General features: G+C 37.8%; 1 protein-coding gene across 1 annotated transcript in view; it reads left to right on the forward strand.

Annotated features, from left to right (window-relative positions):
- Nucleotides 1–2,807: 2,807 nt before the first annotated feature.
- LOC115211640 (DDB1- and CUL4-associated factor 8) overlaps nucleotides 2,808–16,523 on the forward strand; it is an 84,566-nt gene continuing 70,850 nt past the window's right edge. Inside the window, exon 1 of the mRNA XM_029780273.2 lies at nucleotides 2,808–3,032. The gene's annotated coding sequence lies outside the window, so the exon portion shown is untranslated. The remainder of the gene's footprint in view (nucleotides 3,033–16,523) is intronic.

The raw sequence follows: 16,523 nt of genomic DNA on the forward strand, positions 1-16,523 counted from the left end.
ATCAGAGCTCTTTAAACATGAAATATTATAAGGAGCATGTGAGGCATATAATACATTATGAGTTTACAAAAGGGAACTCTGTAACTGAAACAACTCGAAATATTCACCCAGCTTATGGACAAGAGTGCATGAATAAAGAACTTGCAGAAGATGTTTTGTAATCAATATATATTCTGTAAATAATCCTTTCTAGAATAGGCACAAGCCCTGAAATTTAGGGGAAGGGGCAAGTCGATTTCATCAATCCCCAATGTGTAACTGGTACTTACTTCATTGAGCCCCCACCCATCTGAAAGGATGAAAGGCAAAGTTGACCAAGGCAGAATTTGAACTCAGGTAGAAAAAACAGATGAAATTCCCCTAAGTATTTTGCCTGATGTAACTGACTCAATTTGGTCCTTATCACTCCTAAGGAGCAAAGTGGTGTACCAAGTCTTGGTCAGGTATTCAATAGCACTCACCAGTGGTTGTGGGACTTTGGCTCACTATAAAGCCTTGATTATTCATCCATGTGGTTTACAATCAAAAGCCATCTGGAAGCCCCACTATGGTTAAGTTCCTTTGATTATTTTACTGTCTTTTCCTGTTTCATTTTGTAAAGTAGTAGCTGCTGTACACAGCCTATTCTTTCCTCCAGCTTGCTCAGGTGTTATAAAGGTACTTAATCTGTTCTTACAGATTGAGGTATAATTTATACATGATGTTCTGGCAGTAGTTTTTAGCAAGGGTAGTTTGGTTAAAGTGGATGAAGGATGAGGGACTGGAAGTGAAGGGAAATGACATCACTTCAAGAAGAGACTGTTCTGAGCCAACTGCTTCTTGAAGTGATGTCACTTCCCTTGCTTCCAGTTTCTTATCCTTTATCCACAGCTATCTTGGGGAATCATCATCATCATCATCATCGTTTAACGTCCGTTCTCCATGCTAGCATGGGTTGGACGGTTCGACCGGGGATCTGGGAAGCCAGAAGGCTGCACCAGGCTCTGGTCTTATCTGGCAATGTTTCTACAGCTGGATGCCCTTCCTAACGCCAACCACTCCGTGAGTGTAGTGGAATCAGGAGAGTAATTGCAGTTGATAACCAATGGGGTAGCACTTGTGTGCCCTTGATATTTTCTCCATACAACCATACAATATCTCACCAATAAAAGCTGAATTCTTCACCTGTGATAATGTCTGGGTCAGGAGATTTCCTGTTTAACATTTTCTGTAGAACTGTTTCCAGTATTTCGCTTTTGCTGGACATGCTGGCAGTAGTCCTGCTCCAGTTCTTTTAGGCATACAGGTTGTTTGTTGAATTCATTGCCTCTTTATCTTAATGTCAGGTGATAGCTGTAAGTGAACAATTCAATCATAGAAGTTGTGCTATTTATTTCCTGTCTCCTGTGGGAAAATATATCTGGTAATGGGGAAATATTGCCTCTTTTGGGTTGGTGACAGGAAGAGCATCCGGCCACAGAAAATCTACCTCAATAAATTTCATCCACACCATGTAAGGAAAAGTGGATGTTAAAATGATGATGATGATGATGCAAAAAAGTTACATATACAATAAAGAGACACTGATTTATGCAACCTATTCCAGCATAGAAAAAAAGGATGTAAAGTGATGATGTACAACCATATTGGGTTTATATTAGACCTGTAGACAGTCACTCAATCTGCTAAACAGCTAGATTTCCCTCAAATCACACTCTTAAAAAAAAAAGAGAGGATATTTCTTAATGTAATCTTACAATTTCCATCAAATATGGATGAACCTCTTTTGATCATAGGCCTGCTTGATCAGGATTGACTTGGGACTAAACAACAACAATATGCATTTATACACTCACGCGTGCATGTGTACACACATATAAGCCAGGCTCAGTTCACACAGGTCTCTATATCAAAGGCGATCCAGCTGTGACCATCTTGTTTATACACATATATCTAGAATTACATTGCCCAACATGTTCATTGTTTATTTGCTTGAAAACAAAAGGTTGTGATTCGAGGTAAATTTGGCTGCTATGTCTAGTAGGACTAGCGCCCGTAGCTGTTCCCTCGTTATTGTGTACACACATGTCTATGTACTGAGTTATTAACTGCCTTTTTATGTAACATATATATATATATATATATATGTTATTTTACACGTAGTAAATAGTTCCAAAGTGGTTAAAGTAACAGTTTTGTTTTTAATTGCTAAAATATGTTCACACACTAACCATTTCCTCTTCACTTCAATAGAGATTTTTTAAAAACAATTTAACAATTCGGAAGTGTATTGTGTATTTTGACAAGCTAGTTTTGTATGGCTTTAATGTATTTAAACATACACACACACACTTTGAGAGTTAATCGTTTCATATTCCAGCTTACCAGATGAGAGACAAATCAACCCCTGGAGAGGATGAAAGTCTCGTTGCAGTAACTTTCCCATGAGATAATGATACCCTGTGTGTGTGTGTGTCTGGACTTATATGATATGTATGTATATATATATGTATTATATATGTGTGTGTGTGGGATGTGCGTACATACATACATAATACGTGAGTTGGTTGAAAGACGTGTAATTATAGTTGAGGGAGGAGTGAGGAGAAGTGTGTAAATAAAAGGAGAGTTAAACATGCAATGAGAGAGAAAAGAAAGAGTGTATATGAGCACATAAAGAGGTGAAGACAGAAAGAGAAAGACTAATACTGACAGAGTTGGAAGTGTGAGACGTGTTAGATAAACAAAGAGGGGAAAGAAGTATATGAGAGAGAAATGAGGTAGAGTGAGAGGTACTAGGCAGAAGAAGAGGGCTGGGGAGAAAAAGAAAGACAGAAGACGTTAAAGGAGGCAGTGCAAAAGAAAGACATAAAGTAAAGAGAAAGTCGAAGGTGGAGGAGAAGTAGTTAGCCACACTCGCTCTCGTACACACGGATATTAGGTTTGTGTATATTTAGGTGGAAGCCATCAGCTGTGTGTATATGCGAAGGAAGGCCAAAAACTGAAGCTATTCTTATGGCCATTGGCTAGTTTGACCACTGTCCGAAAGCCAGGTAGATACATTATGGCTTTTATTGTTTTGGTTTAGTTGGTTATTTTTAATGTAAAAAAAGCATACATGCTGAAAAAGAAGACCCTATACATGTGCTGCTTGCATGGAGTTGATTTTTCGGCCATTTTTTGTTTGTTTCACCTGTGTTTGTTTTGATTTGGGTTTTATGGTGTTGATCATAAAGTGGGGGGTCGGTTTAAAGTGAAAATTTCCTTGTAAATCAGTCCCCGACTTTTCGACCACACTATTACTTACAAAATGGCGTATACTATTGAAATATTGTACACAAGTTGAAGAAGTATTTTAGACACATTACTGGAGTATTTGAGTTAGAAATATATATATGCGTATATATTGTATGTGTATCTATGTGGACTTTTATTTAAACTTCTGATAATTTTCAGTTAACTCTTATTTTTATAAAAAAATTATGGAACTATCTAACCGTTTAATTTTGTTTATTTACCAACTCTTATATACAGTTACATATTCATATGGTTATGTATGTGCGTATGTATATATATATAACCATACATATGTGTTTGTGTGTGTGCGTATATATGTATTCTATATATATATATATGTGTGTGTATGTATATATGCGTATATGTATATTTTTGTGTGTATATATAAATATATATATAATATATGCAGGTGTTATTGATAGAAAGATCATATCTTAATATGTGTGTTAGATATAATGATAAGAAGAAATTATATTAATTTGTTAAAGTCTATTCTCTCTGTTAGTTGGGAATAGTTTAAAAGACATATCCTAGAATTAATTGGCCAATATTTTTCCCAATTCTAAAAATATTTCCTATTTTCCTCGAACCTATGTCTGAGCAATCACAAAACTGTTCAGCCATTTCTTTTAAGCATCTGTTTTTCACCAACTAAAAATCATCAGCCTTCATGTCTCACTATAAATACCATCTACCTGCTCTGCACATATATGTATGTGAGTGTATGTATGTATGTGTGTGTGTATATAATAAATATATATATATATATAATGTAGTTGTTTATGCCAGGTTTTTTTAATGGTCTATTATTACGTTCGAATCCCATTTAGGTCTATTCTGTCTTTTCTCTCCCCGGAACTGATAAAATAAGATACCAGTTACATACTAGGGTTGAAGGTATCGACTAAAATCTCTCTTCTCAAAATTACTGCTGGCCTTGTGCCTAAATTAGAAACCATTGATGCTATTATTATTATCATTATTATTTTAAGTGTGCAGTGTCTCGTTGTTTATCTTATAGAGTCGGCCAATATATTTATTCAATGGCAGATAAGGTCTCTGGCTTCTCTCAGTGTGTATTTTTTCAAACACCTCTGACCAAACAGCTATGCATTTATTATGTTTGTTGTTCTAATAATCATTACTTCAAAACACGTATCTTAATAAATAGATCATGAGTAAATCTGAACTCAGTCTTTTTAGTTTGAATTTACGGACACACACACACACACACATTGAAGGTTTTAGCTAAATATCTCTTGGTTTTCTGAAATGTGTTCTTCAACTATATTTTTTGTCTTCGACACGACGCTGACACTATATATTCGTTAACAACAAAAAAAATACCTTTTACCTTTGCATTTTATATCACAGTAAACATACGTGTTTATACACACATTTAGAGGAAATAGCACACACACACATATATTAAATGTATGCAATACATATGTGTTTGATACATTTGAATTTAACACATATATTAAATACTATATTTATATGTACCTAAGTAGATTTGAATATAAGATGTTGAGAATATAAGAGATATAATAATAATAATAATGCTGGACCAGGATGTGTGTGTAGTAATTTTTTAGACTGCTTTGCTTCACCTCTCTCTCCCTCTCGTGTGTGTGTGTGTGTGCGTGTATGCTTGTATGTATATATAGATCATTGTATAATGTATCTTCCATGCTGGCAGAAGTGGATGGTTTGATAGGATCCGATAAGTCAGAGGACTCGAGCTCCAATGTCTACTATAGCATAATTTCTATGACTGGATGCCCTTGTTGATGCCAACCACTTTGCAGAGTGTAGTGGGTGTCTTTTTTTTCTTCTCTCCATTGCACTGCCATTACTGAAGTCAACAAGTCACTCACAAGACAAAGCTCCTTCACTGAATGAAAGGTCTAGAGGGAGGTGGCTTTATGCCAAGTGTTAAGGCTAACTTTTATATATATATATATATATATATATAGTATTGGTGTTTAAGTGTGTGTATTTATATCATCATTATTTTCTTTACATCTGCTTTCCATACTGGCATGTGTTGAACATTTAGGCAGGATCAAACAGGTTGATGAACCATGTCTAGCTCCATATTTCAATTTTAGCATGATTTCCACTGTTGGCTGCCCTTCCTAATGCCAACTGCTTTAGAGAGTGTAGTGGGTGCTTTTTTTGAGTTGCACCAACTCTATTGAGGTGACCTTGTATCTTGCAACACTAAAAATCCCTCTTAAAAGAGAGGGAGACTAGGATATAGGGTGATTGCTTTATGTGAAGTGTTGAAAGATTAATGTATGATGGGAGGAGCAGCGACAAGTTTATTTTGGGGTAGGTATAGCGGGAATGAAGCCACAAAAAAATATTAATGTGGTGGTGAAGAAGTAATAAAATATACCTCAAGATGATATACATGTCTAAGAAGGTAAATGGAAGAAAGTATGGAAATAAGAGACTCACTAGGGGTGGGTAAAGTTGCAAGAGCATGAGAGATGGATATAAGTATAGGATGGAGGTGGCCAGGTGTATATAGGAAGTGAATGTAGTCAATGGGGAAAAGGAGGGCAGGAGATCAGTGGTAAATATGCATGGGGTTACTTTAAGAATGATAGGTGAATATCAATTGGGAGTAGGTAAGAGGAGAGGGAGTCGTGACTGGCAGTACAGAAATGGTGATATGAAATGGATAGCAGTAATTGGTTCTAATTTCATTACTTACAACTGCAGAATGATATAGTGGATAGAGTGATAGGGAGATGAGGGGTAGGGTTAAAGGCTGCAAGGAGTGTGGTAAGGATGGGTAGGTATAGGAGTGACAGTGTGCTTGAGGAAGGGGGAGAAAAAATTAACTGTAGACTTAAGGACACAGCTGAGGGATGCAATTGTGTGAATAATGTGCATGTACCTGTTTCCACAACCTTAGTTATGTACATATGCATTATGCTTTCAGAACTTCAATCAAGATATGCTAGCATAGCTGGGTGGGTCTTCTTGAGCATCACATGTCATCAATCATCTTTGGCTGTTGAAATATTGATGCTCAACATCCTGAACTAGGCTTTCTCCACCTCATCTCATACTTTCCTGGATCACCCTCTTCTATAGATTCCTCTTCCTTATACAACTATCTGTAGCCATATGCATCTCATGGCCAAACTAATGTAGTCTTCTCTCTTGTACACTTCATTTAATTCCTCTTTTGCCTAGTTTTTCTCTCCACACATTTATACTTTGTCATTCATGTACACTGACATTGCACATCCAGCAGAGCATGCTTGTTTCATTTCTTTCAAATTTTTGCAGGTTCTCTACATTCAGGATGATAAATTGAAGGGGTCTGAGCACTGAGACCTGGTGAATTCCCTATCTGCACACTAAATTTGTTGTACTCATTGCTTGCCTTCACCATGCTGAAAGCACCCACTGCATATGGTTGTGTGGCTCTCACAAACCATTCATCTACTACTCTCAGCTTCCTCAGTGCCTACATGAGGGATTCTGTTAAAAGCTTTCTCCACGCTGACAAATGCTGGGTACAGTGGCTTATTTTTTGCCAAGTATTTGTGCAACTGTCTCACTAGGAAGATGGCACTTGTACTTCTTCCTGGCACACAACCAAACTGCATCTTATCTTGGCTAACTAATCAGTTAAACTATTATTCTCTCTGTAATTTTCATGACCTAGTCCAGCAATGTGATACTCCTGTAGTTTTCTCTCTCTAAGGCATCTCTTTTGCTCTTTTAGCAGTTGAACTATGAGGGGGTACCCAAAAGTAACTGGAAATGTTCTGTAGGACAAGCCCATTGTAGTTCGGGCTTCTGTTACTAGGCATCAGTCAACCAACTGTTGTTAGATGATGTCGTACTACTATATGGTGCATCTTTGCTTTGCAGTGCTTCTCCTTTGTTTGTCAATTTTTGCTATGGTTGAAGTGAAGGAACAGTGTGCTTCCATGAAATTCTGTTTTCTGTTGGGGAAAATGATGGCTGAAATAGTTGTCATGCTTTAAACAGCTTACAAGGATGTTGCCATGAACAAAACACAAGTTTACAAGTGGTTTTTACACTTGAGGAATGGTCACTTGTTGTTTGAGGACCAACCTCATTCAAGACGACAGTCAGCCTCATGAACAAATGAAAACATCATGAAAATTCATGAACTGATCATGGAGGACCATCACCGAACAATTGATGAACTTGTTGATATGATTGCACACCCTGGAGCTCTTGCCAGTAAATTTCAGTGAAGAATTGCGAATGAAAAGAGTTGTAGCAAAATTTGTACTTCACAAGCTCATGGAAGATAAAAAGCAGTCACAACTGAATGTATGTCGTGAACTGAAAGAACAGTTGAAAGTTGATCCTGACCTTTTTTTTTGAAGGTCATCAGTGGTGATGAAAGCTGGTGCTACAGAATTTGTGGATGTAGAAGAGGTGAAGAAAAAAAATGACATGTTAAAAGGCATCAGTTCATAAGAGTTCCAGCACTCCTTTGAACAGTGGAAAATACGTCTGGATGATGTATTGCTTCAAATGGAGAATACTTTGAAGGTATTAAGTGTAAACATGTAAAACTAAGTGAATGAGAGAACATTGCAAAATTCTGGTTTCTTTTGGGTTCTCCCTCATATGTCACTGCTACACCAGTCATTGTACAGTCAGTCAAGCTGTATCCTACTCTGACAAGCGTTTTAAGCATCTCATCAGTAATTCCTGATAGACTAGGGAATTTTCCTGCCTTTTAAAGTTCACTTTTCCATGTTCACATGGGTTGGAAGGAATGTGTTGAGGTAGATTTTCTATGGCTGGATGCCTTTCTTTTTGCTAACTCTCACCTGTTTTTCCAAAATATTGGAAATGAATTACACTGCTTTTACAACAGTGACACTTATTTACAAGGAGACACAAACATGCAATCATGCAATTTGGGTTTTTCCTCAGTTTTTTTTTCTTTGAAATCAACTCACAAGGCTTTGGTTAAACTGAAGACCTTAGTAGAAGACACTAGTGGGACTGAACCTGAAACCATGTAGTTGAGAAGCAGGCTTCTTATCCACACAGTCATGTGTGTGTATTTGTATATGTTGTCTTAACATTTTTCAAATTCTTGAATTGTTAGTAATAAATATCAAAGTGAAATTATTTTAAAGTAGGTTTTAGAATAACAAGGAAATATTTACTGCAAGTTTGACATAATACTGAGATAATGGTTGAATAAGCTGTTAGGTGAAACTTAGTCTCAGTCAATGTGAACTTCATGAATAAATACTAAGTAAACAGTTCATATATATCTTAGCTGTGCTTTAGAGGTTTTAGTGTCCTCATTTCTGTATCACTGTCAGTAGCTGATTGAAATGAAATAAAAATAGTTGAGAAAGAAAGCACAGGTTTGTCATTGGTCTTGTAAACAAATGGATTAAAACTATTTATTGGTGTAACCTGACTCACATAAGCATTTCGCATACATTTGAATTGTTAAATATAAATTTTGAGAAGATTGTTCATATGATAAAAGACCACTACTGGTTGTGGGTTTCCTTGCTTGCTTAGTTGTTTTTGTTTCATTTCAATCAGCATACCTCCACCCATCCAGTTATGATATGAACCATGGTTCTTAATTAATGTTTGATGAATTCAAAAGTATGTCAAATATTTAGAGGAGTCAGAAATTTTGAGCAGTAATTTTCCCTCATATCTTATAAAACCAAATACAACAGTTAGTTTCAAATATTTACCAAACAGTCAGGACCGACACAGAAAATGAAGGACTGTGTTGATGTCGTCTTTTTGCAGACCATCTCGTTGGAGGTTGTAGATGTTGTAGTAAAGGCATGTGGCTTAGTGGTTTAAGGGTATTTGGCTCACAATCTTTAGGTAATAAATTCAATTCCCAGTGATGCTTTATTTCGTGTTGCTCCAGACCACTCAGCTGGCAAAAATGAGTAGTACCTGTATTTCAAAAGGCCATCTTTGTCACATTCTGTGTCATGCTGAATCTCCCTGGTAACTACATTAAGAGTACACATGCCTGTGGAGTACTTAGCCACTTGTGTGTTAATTTCACAAGCAGGCTGTTCCATTGGTTGGATCAACTGGAACCTTTGTCATTGTAACCGATGGAGTGCTGGTAATATAGATGTTGTACAATAAATAAGCAGGGATCAAGACTCAGAATTCTGTGATATTGATGACCTAACCATCTGCAATACAAACTTCAGAAGACCAGACATCTAGTCAGTTGATCATCTGACAATCAAATACACAAACCAAATATATTGCACACTCACCAGAAAATAGAATAAGTAGTTGTAAATACTAAGTCTTTCCTCACTGAAATTGTACTGCTCCATGTCGAGTGCTGACATGTAGGAGACAGAGGAGGCAATTGACAGTAAGTTTATATAAGCAACTTGCTATCAGCCACAGACCAGATCTGTGGGTAGAACTGGGTTCTAGACAAATGAAAGGTAAAATTCCACAGCAGAGAGAACCGTAAAACCTAAAAGACAGGCATGGGAATATTAAAAGAAAGTGAAATAAGGAATAATACCAAATAGTTAGAAGAGAAGACAGGAATCAGGTATACATAGGAAAGTTTGCAAATCTTTGTGATGAAACACTTGGAAGTGTGGATAACAAGGCTGTGTGTCACTATGAATTAAGTCATTGCTATGGAAAAGTGCCTACAAAATGATGGCAGTGTACTTGCCCTCTCTGATGCATGTATTTATCATGCTACCATCAGAAAAGTTGCCTTGTTTCTAGCAAGTTTTCTGAGTTCTCTCTACTCTGTGTTTCTGTTCACTGAAGGTAACATGACCAAGTGGTGGATAGCAGAGAGATTATGAGAGCTGGGGAAGGGCAATAGGATTGAGAATATGATGGGTGATGTAATAATGAAACCATGACAGTGATAGACAGCTACACATAAGTTGTTGGTAAGGAAATTGAAAAGAAGAATGTGATCAGCATGATAGAGGAAGAGAGTAATTGAAGAGAAAGTACACAGCACCTTTCAAACAATCCATCAGATATCTCCTTGTTAATAAAACAAAGAACATACAGGACAAACACTGTTACTGAGCTCCTATCTTATTGCCAACACAAGCAAAGAAGCTAGTCATCCCATTACTGAGACTAAACCATGTGGATTACTTTGCCATGAGACCTCACATACTATTTATCACCCTTAATGACCACAAATTTAATCTCCTTCTGAACTCTAAATGCATGCTGATTAATCCTCTAAAGATGAAGTAGGCATAATAAGTATATCCTCAACACCATGAATTTTGATTTCAGAAGGGCTTCTGGGTGAGCTCAAAGGAACTGCAGGCCATTATTATTAACAGGTTCTATGGAATTAAGAACAAAGTTGACTGCAAATTCACCTGGTTTGATATAGTGGATTTTTATTCCAGATTCAAACCTCTTTTCTTAAAAGCCATGGACATTTAGAACCAATTCATTATGATTAGCAATATCTTTTGAGAGCTATGATAGATCTGATGTGGATCTCATTGGCTAATTTATCTGATATATCCTCAAAAGCATCCAGCTCACTGCCCAGGTTTGTATAGAGACACTGTCCTGGCAATTTCAAGCAGTATGAACTATGATGTCAGCGACAGGTTTATAAGTTTGACTTACTACCAATCTAACCACCGTCAACTTAAGATATCCTGACAAGTGCTATCTCTATAGAAAGCCTAATGAGGAGATCAAATATATTTGGTGAAATTCCAATCACTTCCCCACCCATTTATAATTAGAAACTTAGTTGTGAATGTTAGTAAAAGAATGTCCCATTTATCCTCAGATAGTTTTGGCAGAGCTGCATTCCATTACAAGGTTTTAGTGATAAGTTATTGTATGTGAATGATCTCCCACTCATGCCCACAAAGAGATTAGAAAGATAAAAATAACCAGGTTCAATCCTCAGTTCAACCTATGGCTTTATGAAGATAATCAAGAATTATTTTTAATTAGGTGATAATCCCATAACATACTTAAGTACTACAAGCTTTTTATGCATATATTGTTAATGTTTGTTATTCTTGCCTAAATAACATCACTTCCAACGCAGCCTGCTATAACAAGGAAAAGCATGCATCTTTGCACATTTTACACCAGGTACTCGCCTGTAACTGCTAAAATCAAGCTACCTGACCACTGATGGGATTCTTCCTTTCCAAAGCAGTGATCACTAGGAGCTCTCTTACCCTCACTTGACGATATCCTAAAGAATTAAACAGAACACACAATATCTCAAAGGAAGGTTCATTCAGCATGCTCACCTTCAAATTTAGCATCAAGGAAATGTCCTTCTCTGTCCCATTTTTATCTGGAGGCTTTGGGATCAGGGAAATAACATACCCATCATGAATTAGAGTAATCTCATCACAGCCCCTCTTATTTACAACAGCTGACTTTGTTTCTGTGAGAATGTGCACATATTGCCATAACTACAGAATGATTTCTGGAGTTTTTAAGTCTTCCATTTGTAGCTGTCTTTTTGTATGACAGTGTTTATGATGTTGGGTTCATGATCATAAGATTGTGGGTTCAATTCCTGGTCTAGGTAGCACATTGCATTCTTGAGTAAGGTACATTTCACATTGCTCCAGATTACTCAATTGAAAATTAGTACCAGCTAAATACTGGTGCAGTTCTTTCCCCATCTATCTGTCACATTCTTGGTGTTTTGAAATTGTAAGAAGCCCTTCCTATAAATGTGTATATGTGTTTTCCATGCTTGTATGAGTCAGATGCAATTCACTGATGCAGTTTTCTATGGCCAGATGCCCTTCCTGTCACCAACCTCAGTGACATTTTTTCACGACTATGGCATGACAGCTGTGTGGTAAGAAGTTTGCTTCCCAACCACATGGTTCCAGATTCAGTCCCACTGCATGGCACTTTGAGCATGTCTTTAGTCTTGGGCTGACCAAAGCCTTGTGAATAGATTTGGTTGAGGAAACTGAAAGACCATCATATATATACATAGATGTATAATAGGCATGGTTGTAGTATGTGTGTCTTTGTGTGTCTCCCACCACTGTTTGACAACTGGTGTTGGTGTGTTTGCATCCCCCTAGCTTAGCGAATTCTTCAAGGTGTTACTCCAGAAAGGCCGTTGTCTAATAACTAAAACAAGTAAAAAAATAACACACACACACACAAGTAATGTATTTAGTCTCCAATCTTTTGTAAAAACCTGTCTGAGCAGGGAGAAATATTACCTTGCTTGGAAAGAGATGAGGTTGGTGACAGGAAGGGCATCTGGCCATAGAAAACTGCATCAGTGTCTTTCACCTGGTCCATGCAAAACATGGAAAAGTAGACACTGAAATTATAATGGTGATGCTGATGTCACACTTCACATGGAAATTTAAAAAGAAAAAGTTTTCTGGTTACAAATTTAGGAAAAAAAGCATACAAAATCCTTTTGTTTGTTATATTAAACATATATGTATATAAGAAAATTGTGAATCACATGTTTTTCAGGACTCTTAAACATTTATGTAAATTATCTAAAAAATTTTTTAATTATATTTTTAAAAATCCACTACATACTTAGTTACCTTTATGGGGCATGATTTAAGAACAAGTGTTCTAGGCTAGTGTGGGTGGAACCTACATTCCTAAGAGACCTTTTACTGCAAAACTATACACTAGATTTGTGGCTGGAATAGGTGTAGCCAGTTTGATAGTGGATTAGTGTCCCCTATAAAGTTGCAAGACCCAAAGGAGATATATACTTCTGTGTTGTGTTATGGGGAGGACCAACAGGAGTGTATCAACTTACATTCCCAGACATTACAGGATTTGATGGGGGCTAGAGGTGGTGGTGGTTTTTCTGAATTTCATATCAATAACCTTGAACTTTCTGATTGTGAAAACAAACAAGTATGAAAATGTCAGTGGCAGATAGCTTAGTGCATATCTGTGTGTGTATGGTATGTATGTACGTAAGCATCTGTCTGTCTCTCATATATATATATATCCTTTAATGTTAATTTTCTATGGTGCATAGAAGAGGATCCTATGAGTCAGGACACTGCATCGAGTACCAGTGTCTGCTTCGGCATGGTTTCTTTGGTTGGATGCCCATCTGAATGCTAACCACTTTACAGTGTATACTGGGTGCTATTTTCATGGCACCAGCACTAGTGAGGTCATCAGGTAACTTGCAAGACAAAACCCCTTGATTAAGTGGGGTGCAGTATTGAGGGTGGTGGCTTTGTGCTTGGGGTCGAGAGGCTAATGTATAACGGGGAAACAGAAACAGATATCTTGCCATTGAGGAGATACATGACTACTCCAGTTTGGAAGGAAGAAAGGAGGGTAGTGATGAGGTATCAGGGCATATCCTCAAGGTACAAAAAAGTGGATATAACAGAGAATAGGGTCAGAGGATTGAGGATGAGTGGATATGTAGGTTTGTAAGAATGTGAAAAGGGAGTGATATATGGTTAGAGATGAGGACAGAGGTGAATGGCAAATATAACTGGATGCGTGACCAATTGTGAATCTTAGTTTTCTTGAAAGGAGAGGGCAAATAAAATTAGGAATGAATCAAGGTCATAAGTGGCAGTACATAAAGATGGGGTGGAGAGCAACAGTATGTAAAACCATAGATAACGATGCCCGCGTGGCTGTGTGGTAAGAAAGTTGCTTCCCAACTACATAGTTCCAGATTCAGTCTCAGTGTGTGGCACCTTGGGCAAGTGTCTTCTATTATAGTCTTGGGCCAACCAAAGCCTTGTGAGACAGAAACTGAAAAAAGCCCATTGTATGTGTGTGTCTGTGTTTGTGTCCCACCACTGCTTGACAACTGGTGTTGGTGTGTTTACACCCTTGTAACTGAGCAATTCAGTAAAAGATTATTGAGAGAATAAGTACCAGTTATTAAAAAAAAACAAAACAAAAAGCACTGAGTTTGATTTATTTGACTAAAAACTCTTCAAGAAAGTGAAAGAGATAAAATAAATAGATGAGAAATAAGAAGATGGTGTGTGTATGGGGGTGAGGTGCTGTGCAGTTACGAAGTTTGATTGGAAATTGTGGTTTGAGGTTCAGCCTCACTGTGTGGATACTATTAGTAGGTGTTCTCAACTATGGCAACAGGTTGACCAATACCTAGTGGATGAAATTTGCTAAATGGGAACTGGAAGAAACCCATAACATATTTGTGTGAGTGAGTGAGTGTGTATTTTTTTTACATGTGTAGGCAGATTGTAAACAAAGAGGCACCTTTCCTTCAAATGGTATCATTTTCTTAGAAACCTCCACAAAAGAATGTCTGGGTTGTGTGCTGTTGATTAGGCTGAGAAATATTACTTTGCTTAGAAAAAGGTGAGCTTGTTGACTGGAAGTGATTATTTGCCATTGAAAATCTGCTTCAATGATATCACATCTGACCTAAGAGCAAGCATGGAAAAGTGGATGTTAAGATGATACTGATATATTGTATGTGTGTGTGTATATATATATATATATATATATACTTGTACATCCACAAAATTTATTTTATAATTATATACACCATCTTGCAGTGACCCACACATTTCCATGGCATCTAAAACCCAACTAAGAGCTAACATGGTATCCACCCAGATAATATATCCCTCCAAACTCACTTTTATAAGTGGAAGCAAGGATTAGAATCGAAGGGCCTTAGAGTCAACCTACCTAAAACCAAAGTCTTAATAAGTAGGAAGGCAGACAAACCACAAGTCCCTTCAGGTAGATGGCCCTGCTTGATCTGTAGAAAAGTCATAGGTAGAAACTTCATAAGATGTACCCTGTGTAAGCTATAGACACATAAGGTGCAGCAATATTATAGGAAGGCTAACTGGGAAGATAGCTTTTGTATGTGGCAAATGCTCAGGTGCTTTAAACACTGAAAATGTGCAGAGAACAGCTTCTGTTACATTCCAGGGAGAAAGACTAGAAGTAGTTGATAGCTTCCGTTACCTAGGGGACCAAGTCAGTAGTGGGGGTGGATGCTCTGAAAGTGTAGCTACTAGAATAAATATAGGCTGGGCAGAGTTCAGAGAGCTCCTATCTCTGCTGGTGACAAAGGGCCTCTTGCTCAGAGTAAAAGGTAGACTGTATGATGCATGTGTACAAACAGCCATACTACATGGCAGTGAAACATGGGCTGTGATTGTTGAGTACATGCGTAAGCTTGCAAGGAATGAAGCCAGTATGCTCTGCTAGATGTGTAATGTCAGTGTGCATACTCGACAGTGTAAGCACCCTGAGAGAAAAGTTGGATTTAAGAAGCATCAGATGTGGTGTGCAAGAGAGATGACTGCGCTGATATGGTCATGTGTTGCGAATGAATGAAGACAGCTGTGTGAAAAAGTGTCACACCCTAGCGGTTGAGTGAACCTGTGGAAGAGGTAGAGCCAGGAAGACCTGAGATGACGTGCTGAAGCATGACCTTTGAACATTGGGCCTTACCGAGGCAATGATTAGTGACTGAGACTTTTGGAGATATGCTGTGCTTGAGAAGACCCAACAAGCCAAGTGAGACCATAGCCCATGGCCTATGCCTGTGGTGAGGCAAGTGAAATCAAATCAAAATCGCTGACATGGCCAATGACAGTACCGCCTGATTGGCACTTGTGCCAGTGGAATGTTAAAAGCACATCCGAGCATGATCATTGCCAGACCCACAGATTGGTTCCCATGCCGGTGGCATGTAAAAAGCACCATTCAAGCATGATCGTTGCCAGCATCGCCTTACTGGCACAGGAAAAACAACATTCAAGTGTGGTCTTGCCAGTGCCGCCAGGCTGGCCCCCATGCAGGTAGCATGTAGAAAAACACCTTTTAAGCATGGTCATTGCCAGAACCGCCTGATTGGCCCTTGTGCTGGTGGCACGTAAAAGCACCCACTACACTCTTGGAGTGGTTGACATTAGGAAGGGCATCCAGCTGTAGAAACTTTGCTAGATCAGATTGAGCTTGGTGCAGCCTTCTGGCTCACCAGTCCTCAGTCAAACTGTCCAGCCCACGCCAGCATAGAAAGCGGACATTAAACGACAATGATGATGATATATATATATATATATGAAAAGAGAGAGAGAGTGAGAGAAAAACCTCTATTAAATAATTCAATAATGATAGATGTAAGTCACACCATATAGAAAACATATACTGTAAAAACCTTATTCTAAAAATCAATAAAGTACATAAACAATAAATAGTAAATAGTAGTAAAAAGACTGCGC

Source organism: Octopus sinensis, linkage group LG5, assembly GCF_006345805.1.
Source record: "Octopus sinensis linkage group LG5, ASM634580v1, whole genome shotgun sequence".
Lineage (NCBI taxonomy): Eukaryota > Metazoa > Mollusca > Cephalopoda > Octopoda > Octopodidae > Octopus > Octopus sinensis.